The 27,821-nt window shown below is 40.2% G+C and overlaps 1 protein-coding gene across 9 annotated transcripts in view; it reads right to left on the reverse strand.

Moving 5' to 3' along the window:
• Positions 1-27,821, reverse strand: part of PLEKHA6 (pleckstrin homology domain containing A6) — a 200,642-nt gene that overhangs the window by 117,310 nt on the left and 55,511 nt on the right. For 8 of the 9 annotated variants that reach the window (XM_088154262.1, XM_088154255.1, XM_088154260.1 and 5 more), the window contains exon 1: positions 22,450-23,846. The exons of the other annotated variant lie outside the window; for it this stretch is intronic. The gene's annotated coding sequence lies outside the window, so the exon portion shown is untranslated. Of the gene's footprint in view, positions 1-22,449; positions 23,847-27,821 lie in introns of those variants that run through there. 9 annotated transcript variants of the gene reach the window in all.

Raw genomic sequence — 27,821 nt, forward strand, 5'->3', positions numbered from 1 at the left:
TCAAAACATTATCCCATAAATCCCACTTTTATGTGTCAGAACAGCTCCTGGCCCACTGCCGAGCCACAAGCTGTCCTGGTAGGAAAGCCAGAGGACAAAGTGTGGCTGAATGTAAACAGTGTGGGGAGGGCAGGGAAAGTTACTCAAATCTCTGGACAAAAAAAGGCTGGAGCAAAAAAAAGTGTGTGCAGCATACAAGAAAAACAGAGGAAACATTTGACTGCTCATGTTCCTAGGACACTGATAGTAACATAGAACAAGGCTTCATGTTCTACTTAGTACATTTGAGAGTGGACTATCTCATTAGATTATCTCAGTGATTCTTAACACCAGTGTTTCTCAACCTTGTCATGCTGGCTGGGAAATTCTGGGAGTTGAAGTCCAGACATCTTAAAGTTGCCAAGGTTGAGAGACACTGCTTAACACTGTCCTGAAAAGTAAATAAATGTTCTCGTATGGGAGTTTAGGTTAAAAATATGTATGAAGTTCTCCATTCAATTTCTAGAATATTGTTTATTTGAAGAGATTTATACATTGCCTTTCAAAATATAATATTTTCTGAAAGCATTATGCAGAAAATAAAATTAACACCATGTAAACACATTATCAATATCAAAAAAATATTAAACTGAAAAATACTACAGTTGTGTAGCTCTAGCTTGTAAGTCATCCTTATAACTGTGATGCTGCATTGTTCTAAGTCAATATCATGCTGGGATGGAGATTTTCCTGATCATATATTGCAAAAATGGGCAACTGATGGGCTACAATGGCTGTATGCTGTAGCAGGTGATCAAAGGTCACCTAAGTCCACGCATACACACTCTCTCACATACACACACACAATGCACACAGATAAACTGGCTGCAAAAAATTGTTCTCTCCCTGCTTAGCAATCATCATCAAGATTACACTGTGACAGCCGTTTGGCTCTTTGCAAAGCAGGGTCTGTGAAAAGATCATTCTCATTGGTATAGGAGGCTGTCACCTGATATCCCTACACAGCTGAAGCATAGCAATGCCAGCTGCAAAAATGCATAATGATTTCTTTTCCTAGGCAATGCTCCCTGCACTTTGGGGCTGTATACAAAAATGCCAAGCTTGGATTGTGAGAAGCTTCTTGTGGAAGCGCACCCTAAATCATGGAGCCAGGTTGCACTGAATTTTGGGCAAGAGGAGAGGATTCAGCTTAGACTGTCCAATCCCAAAACAAAGATGACTAGCCTAGTCACATAATAAAACAATTGTCTTTCTGCTCGGTAGACATTTGGCTCCGCTGGTCAGTTTGCTGGGGACAGAACGTTTTTTTTTTTTTTTTGCATGTATTATGTTCTTGCACTATGGCTTGGCCTTCTCTTCTTTGGGAATACAGATCATTGGATGAGTACTCTGGATAGAAGCCAGCTTCAGATAATCTAGGGGGAATTAAGAAAAAGCTCTGAGATGGAGCTCCAAACTCTGTTCAGTGTTTCTGTTCAGGTTAGGAAGAAAAAACAAGATCCTCTGCACACTGACCCTTGTACAGACTTTGCCCTCAAGGAAAGCTAATTATGTTCATCATTACAAATTCAAGCATTCTTTCAACTGGAAAAATTCTGTTATAACACTACGTTTCCTGCCCTCGATATTTATCATACTGCTTAATGGATGTAACAAATCGTCAGCCCTGTTTGAAATCCAGTTACTGGTTTTGGATTTGAACTATCTATACCTTTATTTGAAAGTGTGATCAATCTCAGAATTTGTTAGTTTGACCTACTTATATTTATTTAAGCATGCCACTTCCTGGCTAATGATGCTCAAAAGAATTTGAATCAAGGCTCATGTACAGATGGGGTATCTCTCTTTTGTATATTTATTTTTGATGTTGAAGAAATAGCATATGCAATGGATGATTCTCAAGGCTCCACCTGGGTTTCCATGTTCAAAAATATATTGGTGACTGGGGAGAGAGGAAAGATTACCAAGGTGAAAATATCAGCAATTCCAATTCATATACTATAGTTATGGGAAGTGCCCCATAACTATAGTGCTATCAGACTCTTGGCTTTCTACAACAGAAAAATGTAAGTCGTTGTCTCAAAGAGCTTTATAGCCTCCCAAACATGGGAACAGGATCAGAACAGCAGCAAGACTGAAACCCATTTTGCGAATTTGCCTGCCCCCTTCATTAAATAAATGCTTCCCATCTGGGACCATGGCTGACTTTATTTATTTATTTTTGCAGCTGCTGGACTGCTTTGTTTTTTAGGATCATGAATCCATGTTCCCCTGCTCCCTTCCCAGCGCAGAGCCCAGTCCTTTATGTTCCACTGCCTGACCAGCATCAAGTGCTGTGTGCACTGCTGAAACATCCCATGTCTATTGTTCCCTTCATCCACCATTGGGCTCTTAAATCCAGACACCCAGCTGCCAAAACACTTGCTTTGCTTGCTTCAGAGAAGTACCAAAGTAAAGGCTTTTCACAAATGCTACTGCATCCTGCAACCCAAAGGAAAGGTCATCAATGCAAGCGTGTTTCTGTTTCTCAAGCATCCCTAACTTCCCTTGAGCTGACTGTATCATGGAGGAAAAAACTCACAGAACTAAGGAACAGTAGGAGAGGCTTCAGAAGTTGTTATCTGGGATAAATTTGAAGCCAACCTTATTACAACATAACTTGAATCGATGAAAGTATTCACACTTATCCATTTAAGATGTGTACAAACCATTTTTGGTGCATTTGTAATGCATGTAGACTTAATGGATGCATGTTTACAGATGTATGCATTATGATTCAGCGCACTCAGCCAAAAACTCACCCATATGTCTCTTAGGCTGGGCAAGGGCAGCCTTCAGTACTATAAGCCATTGCTGCCTGATCTCTAGAGGTGGTTTCACTAGAAATACCTAAACATTTCTCAGAATGGAATGTGCGAGCTATTAATGCAGGGGAGAAAATGTAACAGCAAATGCCACACAGAATGCCCACGCTAACCCATGTTTATGCTTTTAACATGAATGACTGAGGTTGAAAATGCAAAAGCTGATTTCAAATCCTCCATGTAAAAATGGCAAAAGCATCACGTGGTAATAACAGCTGGAGCCACCATTCATTGAAACAGAAGGAACTCGTTAACTCGGTTTTAAAGATGAGATTATAGAGGAAGCAACTGCAAGAGACCGAATTTGATAGGATCTCTTGGCACATTCCAGCTATGGAGGGTGTGGGGAGGATTGCAAATCACCTCACAGAAACATATCCTGCAGCTAAATGCCCCAGCATCACTCATGCATCAGGTCTGCAACTGAATTTATTCATTTCATCTCCATGCTTCCTAAGGCTGTTGCGGTGCTTATCTAGTGCTCATTTTATGGCAAGACCAAGGTGTGTCTTCAGATCTGGAAGTGGTCACGTCTATTCTTAATAGGCTCCAGTGAAACAGTCTGAGTATTGTTGCCGTTTCACCCCATTGCAAAATTCATTTCTGTTACTATTCTTTCAGGTTTATTGCTTTAATTACCCTGCTTCATACCATCTGCTACCTTTCCTTGACTCTAATGAAGTGCTTCCTGTTCCTAAAGCAACCGACCCTCAACCTGGTTACCTCCCAGAAACATTCCTCATTCGTTTCATCATCTCCTGTGCCTGTGCCAGCCAAAATGTAGAAGCTGCCACCCTTTCAGAGACAGTGCCAAACCCAATTTACTAAGAGTTTATTCTCCTCCTCAAAGGTTTGGAAGTACTCGTCTGCCTTTTGCAATTTCAGCCACGTCCCTCAATCTCCACCTTGTCTCCCCAGCTTGTCACAAGCTGTGTTCTTTTGTGCTGCCCAGCAAATTCCTGCCTGACAGTCTTCCCCAACCTGATCCTTCCAGTCCAAATATGCTGGACTGCAATTCTAAGCCCATGAAACAACAGCAGATTCTAAAGGGTTCCTGCAATACTGTGTAGCAGGAAAAACCAATTAAAACCTGCACAAGTGGAAGGAAACATGCAACTCTCTTGAAAAGTCTGTGCTGAATGTAGTTACAGTCCTGTCATTTTAGGATTCTGTCAATTTTTAGAATTATCTTTACTTTAATGAAGATTCAAGTGAAGCAGTCCCTTGAAGCTCTTTTGGAAAACAGCACGCCTCCCCCATAGGCTCATTTTATTCATTCTTACAACGCCACCTCCTCAGCATCATTTGGCACTTGGAAAAGCTAGACGGGACGTCTGCATGTGCACAGCAACCTCTTCCAGTTTTTCTCAGTGCTGCTGGAGAATGTGCAATGCTCCTGCAAGGTAGCACAGGCTTATGTGTAAGCAGAGCACTCAGCAGTAGCCTTGTCCAGTGAACAAGGCTTCAAAACCCTGTGAAGGGCTTAGTCAAGGCAGACCCCACACCTCCTTGCTTGGAAGAGAATCATATTGCCTTTGCTATGCAAAGCTCTTCATTGATGCACATCTAAAGTGCCCTAACCCAAGCCAAGGAATTGTATAAAGGCAAATTCTTTAGGATGTGTCCCCTTCTCTTCTTTCTTCACCTTCTTCTCCCCGCTCCCTCCCTTTAGCAGACAGAAATATTGATCTTTTTATTTCTTTCCTTGAAGTTTTAGAAGCATTGGGTTTGCTGCAGATCACAGCTGCAGTCACAGCTGGCACTTCTTTGCTCTGCCAATGAATTTGTAGATGATAGAAGGGAAGAAGAGAGCAGGCAGCACACCCACTGCAGAATCATGCTGTTAAAGGTGCAAGCAAGCTAGAGAGTCAGAGGCTTAATTTAAGGTAGAAATTAGAATCTTTGTAACTCAAAATTAGATGGCCCAGCATATCCAAGGGCCTGTCTACATCCATGTTCCATTGTTCTATCTCGAAATTCTCACCTGAACTTGTGTCATGGTGCAAAAATATGTATTATGCTCACTGCTGGTTCCACGGGCTTTCAAATGGTTTGTCTTTCCCTGTAGCTGCCAGAATTGTACCTGGGACCTTTCTTCATGCAAAGTATCCAATCTGTCACTGACTACTCTTTCTTTTAAACTATTCTTTGATTGAAGTGCTCAGATAAAACGCTTAGGGTCAAAGCTTCTGTGGCAAGTTTCCTGTAGGATCTTGAAACAAATGAATTCCACAGTATACAGAGTAAGAAATACTGGCGTAAGCTTGCAAACATGATCTCACTTATTTGGAGTGGATTATTTCTATTCCTTTAAAGTTTCCCTAATATCTCTGTAATTCTAGGACTGATCCTCATGGAGTTTGGTTGGTGCAAATTCCCTGTGAAATAAGGAAGATTCTACAGTGCCCAAGTGTCAGGAGCACAGATCCATCAGGCTCTGTTTAGCAGATACCAGTAGTGTAGAAGCACAAGACATTGTAACATGCAAAGTTTTGGGGAAAAATCCATATAAATGTACTGGAGGTAGCAAGAACTAAGGCTTCCCCACCCCCACTCCCCTGCATTAGGGAGAAAGTGAATTACCTACCCTGGTGATTTCAATTGAGTTAACACAGCAGATTTTAAATTTCCCAGGACAGCCGTTTCTTATAACAACTGGCAGAATTTTACTGTTCTTTGTCAGCTCTTTTATTAGCATCTTGCTAGCTCTCTAAATGCCCCAGAGCATGAAGTGATCTATGTGCATGCATACATCCCAGCGAACAGGCTACTGTAGCTTCAGGCAATAAAATGGGAGCATCTTAGAGAACAGGAGGGAAGAAAGCTTTGTGGTCTCACAGGGGTATTCTGCAGGCTGTCATATTCTAACCAGCTGTTAGACATTTCCCTGCCCTTGCTTTTGCCTCAGTTGGGGAAAACTAAATCCATACACAAAGAGGAAGGTAAAATAATTCCTCAGCAAACTAGTGTCAGAAGTAGAGAATTGTAGCATCGTTTATTGCTGTGCAATTGGGATTTTTGTAACAAAATCCCGTCATTATTTTATGCCAAGTATCGTATCCTTTCTGCCCAATATGCTGTGTTCAGAAGAGGCAGGATAGCTGGATGCTTGGGAGCTAGAAGTTTTAAACATTTTCATTTGGCTTCTGAAATCTGCAGAGGCTTTGAGGGGTTGTGAAATGAAATGCTCGAGGTGAGGTTGGAGGCTTGCAGAGAACCCTAAACCTAGCTGATCTTCAGAGGTGTCCATTTGGGGGATCAAGTGGGGAGGGCACAGGAGAAAAGCAGCATCAGGTGATCTAATGCAAGTTCTACCCCTTCAGTACATAAGCCTCATGATGACACATGCCTATACGAAGAGGCGGAGCTTCCAGTATAATTGGCGCAATGCTTTTATGATTTTGATGGAAGCGGTGGGTTCTCTAGGTGCCTTTGCCTTCTCGAACCAAGATCAGAAAGTATAACTTCATTGTATTGTCAAAGGCTTTCACGGCCGGAATACGATGGCTGGTGTGGGTCTTCCGGGCTGTGTGGCCATGTTCTGGAAGTTTTGTTTCCTAACGTTTCGCCAGCATCTGTGACCAGCATCTTCAGAGGGCAGACAGCCTGGAAGACCCACACCAGCCATATAACTTCATTCTTTACTTTCTCTACGCTGAACAAGTTTCCATATATTTCATATTTAAGTCAGTTTAAAGTGATTGCTTAATATAATATAGGTGGAGACAGCTTTTTGCCCTGAAAGATGATTTAAAAATATTAAACAAAATAATAACAACAACATACAGTATGCGCTTATGTCAGTTTACATTCTATTCTTTTACACAGAATACACAAGTTGCCTAGCAACTATAATAAAAATGGAATAAAACAATTTTATAATATCTTCAAATAAATAAATAAAACCAGCAACAGCATACCAAACAATAGCCACAGCTTGCCACGGTAAAATCTATTAGAATTTAAAAAAAAAAATGAAAAGGGACATAAAAGAAAAACTAAGGTTGAGGAAACATTTCCAAAGTTTGGGCTCCCCAGTGAGCATAGGACTGGCACCAGACATGGAGGCTTTCAGCCCTTTCCCTGACCAACTTCCTCTCCTCCATCTTTCATCTCCCACTTGCCACCATTGGTTCCTCCTCTTTTATTCCCCCTAGTATTGCCTCACTGAAAAGATTCTGTGGGAAAATGGAGCTTTTGACACTGGACACTGCACCAGTCCATGATGACAAGTGGCATAATTGGAATTTAATCAAGCATGATCTTCTGGGATAAGCATGAACCATGGCCATGAAAAGTCATCAGGAGCCTCCCAGCCATGCCAACCTTTGAAAGTGAGTTAGAATGGGAAGGCTGTTTTTCATATCCCAAACAAATGTTCTTTAGATACTGGTTGGATTGAGAAAAGGGTCTCTTCCAAGGACTTTAACTGCTTAACATTCCATACAGTCTCCTAAATTAGTAGGATCAGTTGCCCTTTTCTGAACTTGTGGAATAATGAGCTAGAAATTTAACAGGATTGGTTAGATCCCAACGAAAGTGACCAGAGAAAATGAAACACTGCACACAGAAAATACTGGGGCTTTAACAGATCCCAGTATTACAAATATTCATTTGTTAGCAACCTAAGTAGTCCCATGCTGATGCTACAGTGAAGACATAAATGTCTATTTTAAAATATTATTTTAATGATGCCGCCAGGTTTTGAACTGAAAAGAAATAACATGAATAAGGTATCTATTGTCTGTGGGTTCCCATAGGAAATAACACTGAGAGCTGGGGGGTTAGCATCATTATAGGCTCCAACAACTATTTCAGAGTACTTGCTGCTGGTATTATAAATATAACCCTTAATACAGATGTTGTATCACAGTAAATGGCCCTCCATGATCTCTCAGTGGCCTTCAATTATGGTATTCTTGGGTCAGGGGGTTGGGAATGGGCACAGTACTACAGTGGTACTCTCCTTTCTCCAGAGCTGGTTCCAGTCAAAGTTGATAGAGGGAGGAAGAGATGAAGCCCAAGGTCCCTGCTTTGTGGTTGCACTACAGTCTCTCCACTCCTATTTAACATGTATAATGAAGCCGCTGGGTGAGGCCATCCATTAGCACAGGGCAAGGTACCATCAGTCTATTGATGAAAGCCAACGTCTCAGCCCCAGGCCAACCAAGTGATACACGTGAATGAAATGGCAACCAGCCCTGTCTCCATTTGTAGGGAGTAGAGAGGATGGCCTTGAAGGGACAGGGAACATACAAAGACAACAAACAGATAAGCCCATACAAAGAGAGACCTAAGGCAGCACCCCCTGATTCACATGAAGGTGAAAGGAGGAGGGGAAGCACATTCGGACTTGCAAGATTCTGTTACTATAGCCAACCGATTTTGGTCACCAACCAAATCAAATTTTCCCATAAGGTTCAATATAAATACAGTTAATCCATTCTGAACCATATGTATTTTTTTTTAAACCACAAAAATATGAAACAAAGTACAGTACAGTACGAAGAGAGAGAACACTAACCTTGCTTGAGGCGACTTCTGGCGTGGAGGACAGGAAGGCGGGTGGGGAGGCGGTTATTGTTTGGAGGGAGAGTCCCCCTCCCTACAGGAAGCCACGACCATGTGTCACAGCAGGGAAAATGGCTGCAGATCATGTTCGTCACCTGATGCGGAGTTCGCGAACGGAAGCAAAATTTTGCGAACGGTGCTGTTTGTGAACCGAATTGTTCATGAACAGAAGCATTCATGAACCGAGGTATTACTGTACAGCCTAATAAATGGTCTTGATTCTGTATAAGCATTTCAGATTCTGTCATTTTTCTTAATGTCCCTAACCTTGTTTTTGAGGTCAAATTTTATTCTTCCAGCAATTTGTAAATAAATCAGCCATGGTATGTCCCAGCCTTTGCTGACTCCTGCTGTGTCTTTAATCTAGTCATAGGGTCTGGGTGGACCATGTCTTCATATGTAATTACATTTTTCTGTAATTGTCTCCAGCCTGAAAAGCATTTAGGGGAGATGCTAGTGGTGAAATTGTTGAGCTTATTATTTTCCACGTGGAGTTCCACACGTTCACCAAGCTTTGTCTTATAATGTACCCTTTCAAGTTGTTATTCCTTTTTGGGTCTCTGTAGCATAAATGTCTGTGAAGCCCATTAGCTAGGCCAGCTCCTTCCAATACTGATGTTCTACCTTTGGGGGATTTAATCCACTCTGTTAACCATGACAAACAGCTTGCTCTGTAATACAGTTTGAAATCTGGAAGGGCAAAGCCACCTCTTTCTTTGGAGTGATATAAAATTTTGACTCTAGTTTTTTTCCACTCCATATAAATTTGCTAACAGCTTCTTGTCATTCGTGTAAAGTTTTTTCTGGAGTTGGAAGCGGAGCCATTTATCTTTATCTCAGGTAATGCATTCACTTTGATAATTGCAACTGATCCATGGCAGCCAGATTCTTTCTGTAAGAAATCTCTTTGTGTTAATTTTTTTGTTATTATTTTTGTTGTTTGGGTATTAATTTTGTATCCAGAGAATTCTCTGAAGCTATGGATTATTTTCCTTGTTGGCCTTTGTCAGGGAGTTAAAGACCTAGATGTTCCTGTAGGCATTTGGGCTGGAAGGCTTGTTTAGATACCATCTTATTAACTAGAAGTAGAATTTTTTGGCCTTGTCTTATATTATTGCTTCTGTATGATTGTCTTTCTTGTTTTTTAACCCTCTACGTGACACCTACAGTCACTTTGATGAGATGGGTGGCTATATAATTTTTCTCAATCAGTCTAGAAGCAGCGTTTTCCATTTTGTCTAGCACAGAGATAATTTGAACTGCTTACAGAAAAAGCTAAATTAAAAAGATGAGAACAAACGTACATGATCTTACTAAATGCAAAATGAATACAGTGCCAAGTTCAAATCCATTTGCAAAACTAGGAATCAACTGTGCTGCATATGCAAACATTCCTCACAAGCCAAACACAATGCTCTCTATATACGTAAGCCTCCAGGATGCATAAACAGAACATTTGCAACAACAGCTAAAGCTGTATGCTGACATGTGCACCAATGGTAGCCCCTGACAGGCCACAGCCAAAATGTCTCCATCCCAAACCCAGGTTTAATTGTGTCAGTTCCCTTTAATTTCTGTAAGTAGGAGAAAAACAGGTGTAGTAAGAACATTCAGAACTACCATCATCATTTCACAACCCTTAGATGATCCTGAGATAAATAAGCCACATGTTTTTCCAACTGGTCTTTAAACATCTTTTTATGCCCCCAAGGAGTTTTGAAGTGCTGGAGCTTAAGCCTATTATTTAGATCAGTGTTTCTCAACTTCAGCAACTTTAAGATGTGGAGACTTCAACTCCCAGAATTCCCCAGCCAGAGTTAGATGTAGCTGAAGCCTATTACTTAGATGCAGCTCAGCAATTTTCTTCCCAGCTTGGCAAGAAGAAGTAATCCCATGATTACTAAGGCTGTTTGCTAGCTTTGCTTTATTACTGTCATTAATAGATGCTTTTTACCAATACGGAAGAAGGTCACAGACCATGCATACTCCAGCATCAGGACAAAATGGGCCTGATTTCAGTGTGGTTTATTTCCAACAAAATATGCACTAGATTATAAAATAAATAAAACACACACCACAAGATTTTATGCATACTGGGTTGGAAATGTCTTGTTGTGTTCAAATAGTGCCTACTTTCTTGCAAGTTTAGGAACTGTTTTGTAATCTCAGTGATAATTTTTATATTTAGCCAAATGACAAGCCTTAAATATCTGAAATCTTAGTCTCAGCTTTAGGCTGATTGCATAGAAAACACAACTGTTTCTAAATGGAGTATATATGAGCTGAATGGGTACAATTTTTCTCCTTCCTTGACTGTCTAAAAGCTGGTTTTGTCATAATCCACATTGTTCAATTAGGAAATTAAGGCACAAAATAACATCCTGGGTACCAGATGGCACAAAAATAACTCCTAATAATTTACTACATAGTAAACACAGAATTGATAGAGATTGCAGCTCTGATTTTGGAAGTTCTTGCTATTTACTGATTGTATGAACTACCACCGCTCAGCCATTTTTCAGCATAAAATGGTTTCTATGAATATTGGAAGTGGCCTAGATTCATCCACAACTACAATAGTGACCAATGCACTAATTTCATATTAATTGCATAGGACATGGAAGATCAGGGGAGAGGACTGATTTGATCACTTCAGCATTCACTGTAGTTATGCAGCAAAAATGGCATCTTCCACACAGAAACAGAGGTTTCTGTAGTGTTGAGAGAAAGCGGAAACAAAAGAGGAAAACTCTACAAAACCAAAATGAGTGGGAACACCCCTCCCCTCCTACAGCCCTTGTTTGCTGGTCATACTTATTGGTCATTGAATGCTGAGTAATGTTGTAAGGGAGGGAATGAGAACAAAAGGTTGTAGAGGCATATTTGTGAAAAGACATGGTTAACTGGCTGCCCTAAGCTATGGCCAAACACATTCCACATTTCTCGATCAAAGTGATGAAAAATGTGACATCATTCTGCAAACTCTGCCCCTTTATATTTGTGCTGGGACATCATGATGCACGTTTCATCATTTTTGATGAAATCTTGGCTTACTGCAGATGCCCTTCTTGGAAATTGGGATTGGAAACCAGTGTGATTGATTCACAATTAGTAACATATGGCTTCTAAAGAGCACACAAAATACTCTGAGTCGTGCACTTTATGTTATTTGAAGATCCTAGACAATTTTCAGGGAAAACTCCAATTTAGAACATATTACGTTAGTCTAAATAAGAGCTGATTAAGTAGGGCTATCAGATCTGGGCTGCAAGAATCCAAACAACCATTATATGGCAGCAAAGAGTTGGATTTTTCTTTATATTTTTATAGCCATCTAGATATTATTCAGACATTTACAGGGCAGATTTGATAGCCCTAGATTAGGGCTGTTAATCAAATCCATCTTTTCCTGGAAGACACACAGTGGATACCACACTGAAATTTGGTCAAATACATTTCTGGCTATCTGATGTCTAGAAAAACATTGAGATAAAGAACAGTCCTAAGGTGTTAATATTAGGGCTTTCAAAACAGATCACACTGTTTATTCCAGGTCTGGATTCTCTACTGACAAAAAAGGCTTTATTTTGTCTGGATTGAACTTCATTTTGTTTATTCAATCCCTCACAGCATCCATACAATGTTCAGGATATAGCTTCCTGATCTGCTGACCAAGATTAAGTTTGTATTTAAATGTTTCCAACTCATTCTCCAGCCTACCAACATGTCAAGTTGGATGTAATGGTATGTGAGAATGACCTTGGGAGACAGGGAAGAGATGCTGCCTAGGGAACAATCAGATAAGAGAGGGTATAGCCTGCAGCTGCATAACAGCCAGAGAAAGAAACTCAGAAAGGAACCTCCCTAACTTATTAGGCGGTAAAAGAGATGGCGGGAGATTTGTACTTTCAGACTTGCCAGATTCTGTTAACGTTGCCTTACAATAAAATAGAATTAGGTCATCTGGTTGTGTTTCCTGTCTGGGCTACCCAGGAAGGCTGACGATGAGAAACATGCTTTATTCATCATAACCTATGCCCCCACCTGGCAGGCATTCTGCCACAGGCCGGAAAGAGTTATATACAAAAAGAATAAAAAATTAATAACTGGAAATAGTGTTTGCCACAATGAGAACAAATTTCCCCTAAAACCAAACCAAGAAATATGTTCAAATAACAAGAGCTACTAGCTTACTAAAACAGTCATTCACTTAAGTGGTAAATTATTCTGCAGTTTTTTAAAAAAAAAAAACTGAAAAATCTGTCTGTCTTCATTGTTCTTTCTGTCACTGGATTAGGTATATAAGCATTCAGAAAGATTTTAAATTCTTTTGACTTTCCTCATTTGTTGTATTCCTGAAAAGATCTATATGACTCTTCTCTGATGAATTCCTGCCACGAAATTCTGAGAATTCAAAGGCATATGTTTAACAAAAAACACGTGTTTCCTTTTTTGATGTTTACACACACGCACTCTGCAGAGCACAAGGAAGTGAATATAGTTTCACAATGCTTTTGTTTGGGTTTCTGTTCAGTCATAAAACAACAATAAGGTTTAGAAAATAAAAACTCTATTCTATATCAGAAAAGTCCTACTCTGGATAAAAAGGTGTACAGAATTGGAAAATAAAAAAGGTTCTGTCTCCAAAAAGTCTTGGTCAGGAGCAACGAGCTATGTTCAGAAAGCAAAACTCTTTACTTTATTTTTCAGCTATCCACATCACACAAACTATGGATGATCCTGTACCTTTGGTGCTTTATGCCCAACAGTATATATTGGGTCCAGGCCACTTCCTCACCCTCTCCCTGTCACTTCACTGCACTCCAGATCCAGTCAGCTGGAGAGTTCCAGCCCACTGAAAGCATGGGCCGAGCCAGCTCACTGGCTTTTACTAGAGACTATCCAGTCATATCTTCTCCAATCCAAATTAGGCAGTGGGCAAGGGTGTAATTCTCTGAATCAGAACTGCATTACCACAGGTTTTTAATCAGAGCATGCCAGAAGTCTGCTACATAATTCAGGATGCATACTCTATATCTAGAGGCACGACTCTTGAAAAAAAGGATTACCGTGGCAGTGTTTGCACTTGATATGGCAACTATGCCAAAACTAGGCTTTCGGAATCAGCATTTTCCTTATTTATCAGATTACAACCCACATAATTCACAGCCCTGTGAACTGCAGATAATGGAGCTGTAGTCAAAGCAATCTGAAGGGCATCAGGTTGGGGAAGACATCCTAAACCAAGAAGCCATGGGTAAGTTAATATGCAGCAGTGAGACTGGTACTCTAAGGATGCAAAATTCAAGGTGCAAAACCCCACTCAGCCGTGAACTTCATTCATTCACTTTGTTCAGATTAACCTACACCACAAGGCTGTTGTGAGGATACCATGGAGTGGAGCTACGGATGGTGTCTAACTTGGAGATAATAAGCATAAAAGGAGTAACATTCCTATGAGCAGTAATTTTCACAATCATCTCTCACCTAGCAATGGGATAGTTACTAGATATGGATAAATTGCCTTTGTTTTGACACTTAAAGACCTGCCTAGACTAAAAAGTAGAAGTGACTATTTGGTGGCTCTCATGGATTAATTGACTTGACCAGCGGGCCTGAAAATGTCATTGGGATAAAGAGAAGCGAATGACTTTCTTGGACGCAAATAAAACAGGTGCTTCTGACACCACCTGGCAGTTATTGTGACACCTACTCTGAAGACTCTTGTCACTGTTAGGATGAATAACTGCAATCATCAGTTTTAATTAGTGGCCCTTTGGATATCCCTGGAGCGCCCTTCTCTTTAAACAAATCCTTATGGTCAGATGCGGCCACAGCGAGCAAAACAACCACCTTCGGCTCCTGTCTGGCACTGCATTCCTTAGCTGATTATCATGATCAGAAGCTACACGAAGGAGGGAGGCAGGCCCTGTCAAGTGGCTGGAGCCAGGAGGAGGTGTGTAGCCAGCCAGCAGCCCCCCTGGGCTATCCAAGGACAGCCTAGCAGTGTTGATGCATTCGCCTCTGAGCACTCGCGGTGGATGGCAGCAGAGCTGGAGGAGGAAGGAAGCTGGAGGCAGCACCAGCAGCAGCAGCAGCAGCAGCAGCAGCAACTATCCTGTGTTTTTTTAAATTCAAAATTGTGTGGTTGTGTTGTTTTGATGTTGTGATGATTCAAAACTGAGCCAGTCACATACCTTGCTGCCAAAGGGTGGGCTCAAAACACCCAAACGCAGCTGGGTGAGGCAAGTGACGGTTACTCTGTTCCCTTATCTTGAGGACAACTTGAGATAAAGGCCTGATGCACTGTTTGCTCTGGCTCGGTATGGAGGCCACCTTCCCAAAGGGAATTTTACTGCTTTTGCAGGCGCCAGACAACACTGATTGCCTTCATCGCTCTGGGAACAAAGTGTGCTCTCTTCAGGGAGGGTTTTAGCTCTTGTTCATACTGGGAAACTCCTGAGAGTTGCTTTTGCACTGAGTTGAGCTACAGCTGACACCTGAAGCTTAATATTATTTAAGTTGGCCTTAACATTAGGCAGAGTGAAAAATAAAATCTGGTGGCAAGTTGTAGGCCTGCCTGCCTGCCTGCCTGCCTGCCTGCCTGCCTGCCTTCCTTCCTTCCTTCCTTCCTTCCTTCCTTCCCACAGATTTTTCTGTTTCAGGCACCAAAATGCTGAGAGCTAGATCAGATAGAAACAACAGCAGAGAGGCTAGTTTGAAGAGTTCTGCTTGTCCCCCCCCCCCCCGCCATTTATTTATTTTTGCAAGAGAGGTGAACACAGAGCAAGGATCCAACAGATATTGGACAATTTTCATCCTGCCTCCAACCTCCCCTTCCTGGGGAAAGTTGTTTTGAAGGTGGTTGGACTGCAGCTTAAGAGGGCCCTGGAGGAAATGGATTATCTGGACCTCTTTCAGTCAGAATTCAGACCTAGTTATAGTACTGAGATGGCATTGGTTGCACTTACTGATGACGTGTGGCGGGACTAGGGTGCATCCATTCTGGTCTTCCTTGATCTCTTAGTAGTCTTCAATACCATCAAACATGGTATTCTTCCGGACTGACTTAGGACTCAGGAGTGGGAAGAGCAGTGTTGCAATGGTTCTTCTTCAAGATACTGTTCCAGTTGGTGATGGCAGAAGAGGAGAAGTCTAATCCTGAACCCTTAATGTGTGAGATGCCAGAAGGCTCTATTTTCTTCCTGCTCCTATTTAATATCTACATGAGGTCACTGGTGAGGTCATTTCACAGCATGGGATTAGATATCATTTATATGAAGATGACATCCAGTTCCACATCTTTATCCCAAACCAATCAAGAGGCTTTCTCATTCACTGTCTGGAAGTTATACAGGCCTAGATGAGGAGGAACCAGTTCAGACTCAAGCTCAACCCTGGCAAAATCAAGTTGATTTTGGTTCCCTGCCCCCAGACCTAGGGATTTACTATCTTTGGCTCTGACTGCAGCAGCACTCCCCCACATACAGTTGATGTGCAATTTGGGGGGTCCTCCTAGACTCTTGGCTACTGCTCAAGAAGCAGATGGCAGTCATAGGTAGGAGGGCCTTTGGACAGCTTCATCTTGTGTGTCAAGTATGCCCATTCCTAGACTAGAAGGCCCTGCTCACTATTATTCGTTGCCTTGATCATCTCTCATTTGGACTATATCCACTCCTCATTTAGTAACTGTGTTCCCTTCCAATGACTTGGTCACTAAGCAAAATGGTCACTAAATGAACATGTGACTGAGAGATGCTGCGAAGATCACTGGTTGCTGCTGTCTCATTCAGATAAAGTTGTCTCATACAGCTACACCAATGTTACTCTCCCTCCAGCGTGCATTGTTGTCAGGATCACAAAATTTGGTCATAAATGCATGCATTGGTCAGAAAATGAATTGTTTATTATGGTTGTATTTGCAAATGGTCACTATCTGAGGTAGTTGCTAAACAAGTCTGTATTGCAACTTGCTCTTCAAGGGGTGCCCTAGAAGACCACTTGGACATTGCAGCTAGTCCAAAATACATCAGGGTGGATACTTATAGGTCAACCTCAGTTCACCTATGCAACACCTTTACCCAGAAGCTGCACTGTCTCCAGTGAACTTCCAGATGCAATTCAAGGTGTTAGTTACCACTTTGCTACACCAAGTTATACACTGTATACCTTTCACTGCATAGGGCTAGATTATCAGTGGGACTTCCTATCTCCAATTATGCCTACTCTTCCCATGAGATCTGACAGGATGAACATGCTCTAGGCTTCCTCCATCAAGCAATATCATCTCATGGGATCCAAGAGGCATACCAACTCTGATGTGGTGCATTTCTATGGAATAGCATACACCTCAAAATTTGGATGACCCGACTTTGCCAAGCTTCTATAAGTCTCTTCTCCCAAGCATTGGGCTTAGATACTAGGCTAGGCTAGTATGGATAACGTCTGCTTATTTGGATTTTGTTCCATGACTGCAGTGGTTTTTTTTAATGATTTTTAATGGTTATTGTGGTTATTTTATTGTTATCTCTCCAGAGTCACATGCCGATTCGGCAGTCATATAACTATCTATAATAAATCATAAGAAGTTGCAAACATACTTAGGGTAGCCTTCTCAGGTTTGGCAACCTACTGATTTGTGGATTTCAACTCCTAGAATTCTCAGCAATGGCCATGTCACCCGGGGAAGTCTGGGAATTGAAATCCACCCCTTTGGAAGAGATGCAGGTTAGGAAAGTCTGACCTAGAGAGTTCTGGGGCATAGTGTCATTTTGTGCTTGGAGTCAATCATAGCACAAGTTGCACGGAAGGAACAATAGTGCCACTTCTAGCATCTTGAAATATATCTTCCCTATTAAGTCACTTCCATAGAAAGAAGCAGCAGGGCAACTCACTAAGTGAAAGAAGTTGGGTAAAAGTCATGGGCATCTTTTCTCCAATGCATGCCAGCAACTGAGCCCAAGTAATAAAATATTAAAACTGGTTTACAGTCATCAATGACTTCTATTGACTACCACCGCTATGAGCAAAGAGGTAGATTACAAATAGCCATAAAGGATTAGTCAGATTCTACAGGACAAGAACATCACATCCGGCTACACATTTACTCTCAGTCAGTAAAAAGAAGTTTAAAGAGGTGCCAAGCCCTACAGTTTATATGATAGACACGCCCTGCAAAAATGCAGTTTCTGAAGCCAGTATTGTAGAAATCCTTTTCAGCTTCTGGAATTTTGATACTTTCTATCCGCAAACTGATTATTCAGTCAGGATGGGCAAGCAGTGAAGCATTAACAGGTCCTGTTGAACTACCTTTATTCTCCAACATTCAGTGAATGTGAGAGTGGGCACTGCCGGAGCTTTAATGAAGCTTACAAAATCAGTAATCATATCAGGGAAAGAAACATTCTCCGGAAAGGAAATTAGATGTAATTGCAAGCTCATTTAAAGCATAGGAAGTGATTGCAATTGAACCAGACTTATTTAAAAAAAGACGAGAGGGATTTCTTGGTTTGGATAAATTAATGTCGATCAAAGTCCTGTAGAACAGACACAGCTTTTCAGTTTTTCAAATGCCAAGGTAACCGATGATTCCATTTTTTTTTTTTTTTTAAAGAGTATGCACATGTTGATTTGTGAAATAAAATCTATTTTCACTCAATTTCTTAGTCTTCTGGGACAGATGCTGAGCCTGAAAAGGAAAGTGCATGCCAAAACTTCCAATCCTAGAAGACGGTATTTATTGGTTCCTGCTGCTGAGGAACTAAGAGTTATTCAATTTTCTTTTAACAGGATTAACAAAGGTATAGCTTTCATTTAGAACTGGAAAACATGAGTATTTCTGGAGTGTTGACATACTCAGTTCGAAATGCAAAAAGCAGACTGGAAACCTTGGCTGCAAAGACATAGCAGATTTCATGCTGGTTTACTTCTAAACTGGAAGAAGAGCAAAGTACCTTCGAGGAAGTAGCATCAGCAAGAAATGTGTTTTTCTGACATTTTCATTTTTTCATTATTCCAACCTGTTTGGGGTTACCATCAATACAGAGATAAAAAATTGTAACTTAGATTATTTGAAGTACTAAGCCCATAGAATCAGGAGACATTCTGGTGTGAATGTCCTTTAATCTCACTGCAGTAAATGGCTTTCAACCACTGCCAGTTCACATGGTGTTCTCATTATAAAGTAGTTTTGCATTAGTATAAGAACAACAAATACATCATGCTACAATCAAGTGATATGGAAAGGTACAATGTGGTTATTCTGACAAAACACATACAATTTCTCAGGAACATATTTAGCTTTGGATTCGTTCAAAAGTTCAAGAAAACTCAAAAGATTGTCCAGAGTTGTAGGATCTTGCACTGGACTGTCTTCAAGATATTGTCCATCAGAGGATTTTAGATCTTTTTTTCATGGACCAACATGGCTAGCTTTATAGATAGCCAGTTTTCTTATTAAAAAATGCACTCCAAAATATATTTACATAAATGGGAAACTGCATATAAAACTGAACCCTCCCACTTCTATTAGTGAACAATGATTAAAATATGTACATTAATTTAGCATCCCCCAAAACTGAATAGAAATTTCTGAGCAGATTTTATACGCACATTGTATTTGAGCATCCTATGCAAATTGAAAGCTGAAACTTGAGGGAGCAAACTTGTATCTGAATTTAAGTATGAAAATCAAAGATACAACCCATTCTTATGTAAAGTGTTTTCTGAACTTTGATGTGGATCTGATTGTGAATCACTGAAATCTGAAATAGTACCTTAAATACAATGCATGACCACATTCAGTCCAGATTCCAAGCAGGGACCAAATGTGATCATCTGAAAGTCACAGCTATTGGTCACTGAATATAGACCAATAAGCTGATTAGGTTGCATAAATATTCTGTGCTAATACTTTATAAATGGCAATGTTTGAAGATTTCCCTTATGGAAAAAGGAGTCATCACGGTACATTTTTGAGATATTGAAGATGTAGCTCCTTCCAGTTATTATGCTTAAGACTGGTTTTCCCTTATAAACAGGTGAATGGAACAAGTACCAAAGTGACTCCTGTTTTCACATTTTCTTCTGTCAGATTACATCTATTGTGTTTCCCCAAAGTATAAACTCCCACAAGGACCGGGGAGGGGGAATAGCTCATTTCTTCCACTCTTACTTCTTTCAGAGAATGAAAACCTGAAATTGGATAACTAATTCTAAAATCTATTTTTAAGGCTATATCTCCAACTTAATTGCAAGCATTGTATGACACAGAGAATTTGAAGAGGACCACTGAGAATCAAATCAATACCAGAAGGCAAGCATCCACAGAACCTATAAACTGTCTTTATATTTTATATGTTAGACTTATATTCCATCTTTCCTGAGATCATATATAATACATCACCCTTCAATTTTATCCTGACAAAAATAATATGTGAAGTACTGGACTCATATATTGCACTAAGCCATGATTTATTTAAGTATGCTGATTACTAGCTCAATATGCTAAGCTATAAACTAGAGTTTACAAGCCACAATGTCTGGATTTACACAACGCACTAAATCAAAGGCAAACAAACCACATTTGGCCTAGCATGATCTAGCCAGCAAGTGACCCTAATCCAATTAAATTTCGTAGCCCAAGTAATCCAATTAAATTTCATAAATCTCATATCCAGTTACACCACAGCTCACCATATATAGAATTAGTATTTTTTATTGTAATACGTAATAAAGAACCATAATAGATAACCAAGTGATTAAATAGGAGGATCACAAGGATGCCACAGAAGTGAGCCATTGCTACTGAACCTTGGTCTGGTGACATGATATCAAATAACTCAATCATTAAAAAAATTCCTAAAACTGACAAAGAGTATATTCAGATTTAATCGTACATTTTTACATATTTATGACCATAAAACAGATTGCCTTCCAAACACTAGAAGTTACATAAGGAACATAGCAACAAGTTTTGAAATCCATTTCCTGAACAGCCTGGCACTATGCCACCAGATGGATAGAATTGCAGGTAGACTCTTGTATTCTACCAGCTTCTACATATTGATAATTTGGACACCTTGTAGCCAAATATATATATATAGGGCAGTGTTTCTCAACCATGGCAACTTTAAGATGTGTGGACTTCAACTCCCAGAATTCCCTAGCCAGCATTGCTGGCTGGGGAATTCTGGGAGTTGAAGTCCACACATCTTAAGATTGCCAAGGTTGAGAAACACTGATATAGAGAGATTATGGGACACATCAGTACAACTGTAATCCTGAACAGGCAGGTGAACCATCAAAAAATTATTTTTAATGTATTTTACTTTGTTGTACACCACCCAGAGTTGCCTGTGGTGAAATGGGCGGCTATATAAATTGATTAAATAAATAAAATCATTGAACTAGCCCCACCACAATCTAATCCTACCAGAAGCAATCTGACACTTAAGAGGAATTCCTGGAGTGGTTTCATTTTTTTCTTTTCCCCCAGAAAGTTTCTTCTAAAACTCACTCTGACTCTCACTAGCCAGTGATCAAGAATTTGTGCCCCACACCTGAAAAATGCTATGCAACTTCTATCACCTCTGACCTGGAGTTGATGGTAATTAAAATCCTCTAACTTCTGGTGGGCAGCAGGTTCCTTAGACAAATGCATTCATATGTTACAGGTAGTCCTTGGATTACAACCACTTCTTCAGAGACCGTTCACAGTTACGACGGTGATGAATGAGGGGGACTTACAACCTTGGAGTTCCAGCCATCGCAGCATCCCCATGATAACGTGATTGTGATTTCTGATGTTCCCTGCTGGCTTCCCACAAGCAAAGTCAGTGGGGAAGCTGGCAGGAAGTTGGAAGTCACTCCTGCTGTTTTTTTTACCTCCAGCGCACCTGCCTGCTGCACCCCCTTCACAGCACCCACCTGTGCTCTGGAGTGTAACCCATGGCATTTCCCACCTCCCCGTGGCACCCATACACCTGCCCACACTCTGGAGTACCTGTCCATGGCACCTGCTGCCCCCCCGTGGCACCCATGCACCTGCCCGCGCTCAGAGTGCCTGCCTGCAACACCCCCCAGCCCACCCATAGCTCTTACCCATAGCTCTGACTGATGGCCTGCTTGCCTGGGACTCCCACCTCTTCCCACTTAATGACCCACATGGTCCTGGCATTATGACGGCAACTGGGACTGCTGGGATTGCTGTCACTAAACGATGTGACCGCATGATGTCACGCTGTATGTCTGCATTGCTTAGCAATGGAAATTCAGTTCCCAATTGCTGTTGTCACCCGAGAACTACCTGTAATCAATAGCACATACGTTCCTTAAAAATAACCACATCACTTCATGCTTTGTTTCTTTCAGATGTCTGATGTTTTAGCTCTATCATGGGGCACTCCCTCCCAGACTCTTGGGGTTGCATATGTAATGTCTACAGCTACACAGAGCGACATACACATTTCAAGTCACTGTACAAACCATATATAGAACCAGTTGCCAGGTGCTGCAAAATCAAGATAGATAATGTTATAATTTGCATCAAGCTGGCATACAAGGTACATAGTATATATGCAGTGAATAAGCAGAATTGTGGCTTCCAAATTCAGATATTAACTTCGAACATGAATATAAATTCAATTTTGGAACAATATTACCTCCAGATAACACTGAAAGTTCTGGACCAACTGGGTGTCTGTGTGTGTGTATGTTAAGATTCAAGCCTTATCACGTTTATCATAAATTTAACATATCTGTAATTTAATTTCCCATAATCTTACACTTAGCAAAAGTATTTAAAGTCAGCTTCCTCCCTTCCTACACTCTCTAGATATGCTACATCACAACTCCTAGAATCTATACCAGCAGGGAGAAACCTGATTTAAATATTAATTGGAAGCACTCTAAAACTGCCGGTCCTGTATCTCAATCCAGAGAAGTGATTATCACAATGTTTGTTCAGCTAGAAAGAAAGTTAGCATAAGTACTCAAATGGCACATCTGGATTTACCTTCAAGTAAAGTTAGTAGCATCCCTCTGCAATTTAGGGACAAGATGTTGTTGTTGTTGTTGTTGTTGTTAAATCCTTGTTATCATGACTGACGACTCAAAGGTGGAGGCTGAAAAAAGGCAGTTGGGAACTTTCACTGAAGAACTTAAAGGAAAGAAGGACGACGAAAAAAGAGGCTGTAACAGCTCCTTTCTTCACCCTAGCAGATCCGTCAGCAAAAAGGCAGAGGAACATCCAAGGGCTGGAAGGAACTGGTAGAGTGATAAGCTAGATCTGAAATCTGAAACTGCAGGTTGGGTCAGTTATATATAAATACACACACACCCATTTACTCGCCTCTCTCTCACCACCCCTCTGTTTCCTTAGTACTATAATAGCAGGCAGCCCTCTAGCTGTGCTACTGCAAACTAAGAATGCTCCATAATATTTGCAAAGAATAAATAGCGAGATCTGTCAAATACAAACCTGTCCATTTATCTCATCAATAGAAACCATATAATAGAAGCCGATTAAATGATCAGGCAAAGGACAGAAATCTGACATTAAGTGCACATTTTAACATCTTTGAAGTATTTCAAAATATGCCAGAGAGTGTTATTCTAGAGAATGTATAAACAGAAAGTGTGTGAGAGGAAGCATGAAGGAGAAAAATTTCATTCACCAATTTTAAAGTGACTGATTGAGGATTCAGGATGTGGGGAACAAGTAAGTGAAAGATATCTCATGTATGAATAGCATTAAGTTCTTTAATATTATTTTGAAAACAGTTTTAAAGTTTGAGGATATGCAAAACACCCTCAATCTATATAGTTCAGCGGTATACTTTAAAAAATGGAATGTTTTTTAGAAAAAGGCTGATCATGTCAACTCACTGCAATCCTACACATGCCTCCTGAGCGATAAGCCTCATTGTTCTGCAGTATGTAGAAGATTGTAGTTTTATTGTGCAATCCTTTTCATTATCATATGGTCTGAAGCAAGTCTTACTGTATTTAATAAGGCTCACTCCCAAATAAGTGCTGCAGCTGTAATTACATATTTGATAAACCATAATTGGATTACTTTACTATGTGCTTAAACAATCAACAGTGGCAAACAGCTGCCTTTTTACAAAACTAATAACATGCAATAGAATGATTAATAGACCATACAGTTGTTCTGCTGGAATGTTCTAACATCAGTGCACAAGGAAATCCAGCACCCTATTTGTAATAAACTGGCAGGATGGAAGTGTGGGAAGGAGCAATGTTTTCTGCTCTCTCTCTCTCTCTCTCTCTCTCTCTCTCTCTCTCTCTTTCTTTAAGAAAATCCCTCTGATCAGAAGTACAGCAGAGAACTTTGAACACAACTCCCCCCATCCCCATTCAAACCCTATCATTCTCTTTTCTGATTTTTCCCATCAGGTGGACCCAGAGATATTGGGAAGAGAATTAAAGAACCCCTCCAAGTTCTCTGCCCTCAGAGAAGAAAATCAGACACACTTTTTTGTCCATGGATGTTATCCTAGGAGCGCTGAATTGCTTCCTTAATTAATAAGAAAATAGCATGTACTAAATTGAGTGAGACAAGGCTGCATATTCTCCCCTTATTCATTCAACCTCTATGCTTAACGTATATTAAGAGAAGATGGATTGGAAGAAGATGTGTGTGGAGGAAGAAACCTCAATAACCTGCACTATGGTGATGACACTACCATGATAGCCAAACATGCAAAGGATCTGTAAGTTCTGGTAATAAAAGTCAAGGAGCACCATGAAATAGTAGGACTAAAATTAAATATAAAGAAGACCAAACTAATGACAACAGGTACAACAAATAGCCTTAGAATTGACAGTGAAGATATCAAAGTAGTTGATAACTTCTGCCTTTTAAGATCAACCATCAACAGTAAAGGAGCAAGCAGTCAAGAAATACCCCACAGACTAGCACTTGGTAGAGCAGCCATGAAGGTCTTGGAAAAGATAGTCAGATGCCATGATGTGTCTATACCTACAAAGATCAGAATAGTGCAAGCAATGATATTTCCTCTGAAAGTGAAATTTGGACTTTGAAGAAGCAGACTAGGAAGAGTGTGGACTCAGTTAAAGTGGCGATGAGTGCGTGGTTGGAATACCTGAAAGACCAGGTTAGGGACAGATCATCATGGAGAAAATCTATCTATGTGGTTGCTAAGAGTTGACACTGACTTGATAGCACATAATCAATGTACTAAATTAAACCAGAATATATTGTTACTGCAGCCCTTATTTTATGACCCAGGAAGGGATATAACTGTCTGAGTTCCACAGAAAGGAATTGGGGGATACTAATGTCTTCTTGTCATGAATGTTCTATTAATCAACCCCAAAACTTCTGCAAAGCAACTAACAGAATTTTTAAAGCAAAAGACATTGCAGCTGGATGTCCTGAATAACATGCATCTCCAGGATTAAGAAGCAATCCACATATGATATAACCACACCATTTAGTATATCATGTTCATTATCATCTAACCTTTTCTGCTGTCTGGAAACAGTAAGTTCCTGATACGTCATGCCAGCTAGGAAGATTGTGTATGGGGAGTGATAGACACTGATTTGCAAGACTTTCCATCTAACTGAAACCCAAAAAACAAGAAGTCTGGTAGCACCTTTTTAAACTAATACATTTTACTAAAAGGCATAAGACTCATCTGATGAAATCAGTTGCAGCTCACAAAAGCTTATGCCTTTTTAATAAAATGTGTTAGATGGAAAAGATGCTACCAAATTCCTGATTTTTGACTAACACCTCTCTCCACCTACAATATCTTATTGGAGCCAATCAAAGAAAAGCTTTTCAGATCCAGGCTAGTGGTAGTGAAGGGTTTAATCTCTGGGGGCATGGAGCAGTTCTGAATTATGGAGTCCTTGGGGTTCTCTGAGCTTGGTTCTTTTCTTGCAAACGTTTCATTACCCAGCTAGGTAACATCCTCAGTGTTACATATATACAGTGATACACATATTCACCTCTATTAGTTCTGAATTAACTGATTCCATATTCCTGTTCCCAGAATGCTGCATTTGTAAAAATGTACTATGTTGTTTCTATTATGTGTGATGGAATGGAATTATGAAGGCCAGGCTCAGGGAGAAAAACATTTTCTTTCATCTCCTGAGGCGCGAGGGAAATATAAGAGGATGAGACTGGCACCTCCCTGAGGAATTCACAATGTTGTGACTGGCATTACTTGGGAGCTGGGGTTTCAGTCTGGGAAGATTCTTGCTAGAGGTTATAGCTAATAAACATTGCTTGTCTGAATTTACATGGTCTCTTGGAGTTCCTTGGGCTAGGCCTGACATATGTCCACTTCATATTATTTCTACCAGCACCAGCAAATCTGAAGGGTTTATTCTGAAATGCATTAATATCTATCTCTACCTTCATGTACAGAATCTAGGTATTATATGGCAGTGTATATGCTCTATGGACATTTTGACCAGGTCTATTTTACATTCTGCTTAGGACAGCAGATATATCTAAACTTCGCAATGCTGCTGAACATGCTCAATTTCACAAGTTACAGATGCTGATAAGTACCATAAACTTTCAAAGACAAGGTAGAATTTCCTAAAGTCCACTTGTAATAAGGGTCTTCATTTCCCGTTTCGGAAATATTTATCCTAGCTATGAATCATTTACTGTATGCTAACCCAGAAGTGCGATATTTCATCACCATGTGTTGGAGGAAAATATATTACCTAGAGGGGACAATAATTGTCAAATCTATATGTAGTGTTGAACAGTTTCCTCTGACATGGTTGCGTCTGCTGTGTTGATTGCACTGTGTGGGCCAGGCCTTTACACATGTTCCTCTTGGGACCTAAAAGAAAATCCTATTGCAAACATAAAACTGGCAGTGAGTCAGCACAGCCAATGCAATTCATAATAGCAGGTTCTTTGTGATATATGTTGAAATACATCTCTTTTCATATATATTCATTAGAATGCTATGGCACAAGTGTGTGTGCAGGCATTGCATTTGGGATGCCAAGATTACAGCAGAAAGATTTAACCCTTGCTTAGTTTCAATAAAGTAAGAAAATTACCAGTATATCTATTCAATGCCATCAATTTCTCTTTGTGAGGCTGCAAATTCACATTACCTGGTATGATGACTGATCCAGTAGCATCAGGCATTGACATCTCTTTGGTAAATGAATGCCACATTTTTCTAGTAGAAGCAGCTAGCTATAGTAATGAGAATATGAAACTTAAAGAAAGCTGTATATTTAGTATATTTTTTTTCTGACTTGACATTCAACTGAAAATATCTGATACTTATTTTATGGGAGCCACAGTTTCAAGGCATTTCTAGATTTATTTTAATTCTAGTGATCAAGTTGCTCCCACTAGGTCCATAGGATTACACATAGCAGTCCTTCCATATAATTTCCAGTCCAGCTAGGTTGAGTGACAAAATCTGAAGGAGGCATTTTCCTGTTTATCCACTGGCACCAAAGATTCTGCTTGTGTTCAGATAGACACACATAGGATTTCCCTTCCTATAGATATACATTTCCCTCTAATGTAATTTGTTAAAATACAGCATTGAAAGTGGTAAGTATATGACATTTCTAGATACACTGATGGTAGATCCAATATCCCAAGGGTAGATCCACACCCTTTTCACAAATGTGCAATCCCTATTTGGGTTTTAAGCTTAAATGAGGGTTTATTCAAATATTGGTTGACCAGGGATCTGAATCCAGTTTTCTCTGATCTCAGGTTTCCTAGTTACTATCCAACACAGAAGTGGTACTGTATATCATCTCTCCCTATTCTCTTACTGCAAGTCAAAAATTACCCACCCTACACACAGCATGCGAAACAAAGTCTGCTAATAGCCAATCCTTATTGCTCCTGTTATTCTGGATGCTTGTTTACAAACTATTCAGCTTGAGAAACCCTGAGCTAGCTATCTCCAGTATACCATATCTGAAATGGTCATGTTCATTTGAAAGGGGCTGGCTTTCAAAGCACATATTGCTAAAATTATTTTGACATTTATTTTCAGCCAAACAGCAAACTTGCTTCCTCCATGGGTCTGAAGTCACAGTCATAATCTGACCATTGTAAAAGGCAAATTAATTCATCTGAAATCTTTTCAGAAGTGTTCTTGCTGCAGGCTGCAAATCTTTCATGGTGAAATGGAAATTAAAGTAAATGACCTGGGAAGACATCTCCAGAGTTTATTTTTATGGAGTAAAATTTTTGCTACTTTTTTCTGTTGGAATCTGTGGGCATTTTTTTTTTTTTTTTACCATAGTCCACTTGGTTTTTACCAACTGAGTGGCAGGATTTGGATCAGGTACAGTCTGGACATTAGTGTTCTGCAAGCTGTAGAGTATTTG

Source organism: Python bivittatus, unplaced genomic scaffold, assembly GCF_059951505.1.
Source record: "Python bivittatus isolate LINGU-HERP-01145 unplaced genomic scaffold, Pbiv_v1 ctg000700_np1212, whole genome shotgun sequence".
Lineage (NCBI taxonomy): Eukaryota > Metazoa > Chordata > Lepidosauria > Squamata > Pythonidae > Python > Python bivittatus.